Source organism: Aplysia californica, unplaced genomic scaffold (assembly GCF_000002075.1).
Source record: "Aplysia californica isolate F4 #8 unplaced genomic scaffold, AplCal3.0 scaffold00702, whole genome shotgun sequence".
Taxonomy (NCBI): Eukaryota; Metazoa; Mollusca; class Gastropoda; order Aplysiida; family Aplysiidae; genus Aplysia; species Aplysia californica.
Window position 1 is genome coordinate 293,408 of NW_004797972.1, and position 1,152 is coordinate 294,559.

A 1,152-nucleotide genomic window follows, 5' to 3' on the forward strand; every position below is an offset into this window, starting at 1 on the left:
CATCTCTGAACCCCGCCCCCACCCCCCAATTAACACTAAAGATAAAAGAACACGCTTATACAAAAGAAGGGATGAGACATAAGCTGTAATCCTTCCTTATACAAAAGAAGGGATGAGACATAAGCTGTAATCTTTCCTTATACAAAAGAAGGGATGAGACATAAGCAGTAATCCTTTCTTATACAAAAGAAGGGATGAGACATAAGCGGTCATCCTTCCTCTCAGCAAAACTACAACAATAATAAAAAATATTACCCACTTTTTCTTGTATAGGTCTTCGATCTGTATTGATTCCTCCGTATAAAATTGTTCTATTCTTCTCCTAGGCACCTCGTCCACAATAAGGAGCGAGACCATAGCGTGACGTATGGTACCAGGGGTTTATAACTTATTCATGTACCGCTGGAGATTTCAGACCTACCAGGGATCAGTAATTCCTGCAGATAGAAAGAGCCTACCCAACGTCTTAGCCTCGGTTCTGTAATTAGCTCGGCCTGATTTTGATCAGCGTTACTCTTCATTCTTTTCCTCTATCTGCTCTCGATTCTTCTTTTTTCATGGGAAAACAAGGGTGGGGGAGAAAAGAGGAGAAAATGGTTGGGGTGGATGAGTACTGTCTTCTCCCTTGTCTTTTGTCTAGTTTTAGTAAGAGTTATACGGAACTTGTAACACAATTAGATCATATAAATGACGAAGGTTAGAGGTGTTACAAGTGAGTAAAATACACAAGAAAAAGGAAGGAGGAGATATATGGACAATAGAGATGTTTGATAGGAAAGAAAGAACAAACCACACCAGAGCACCTGCCAGCCACTCCCTTTTTTGTCTTCACAGTTGGGCCGTGAATCGAAAAACCCCAGAAGCATGACGTAGAAGCAAGCAGCAATATTGATGAGTAAACACATTTCAGACGAGCCCTGACTAAAGAATCCTGAAGGTTATCTTCGCATGCTTGTTCGACAAACTATAAATACATTGTCTACAAGTGTGTTTTCGGTCAGCGGACGAGGGGTTTCGTATTTGTGTTTGTATCTGGTCGCTTTAGGAGTTTGCAGCTGTCGTGTTGTGTGATTAATTCTGGTCCATCCTCCCATCCACTGTCTGTCTGTCTGTCTGTCTGTCTGTCTGTCTGTCTGTCTGTCTGTCTGTCTG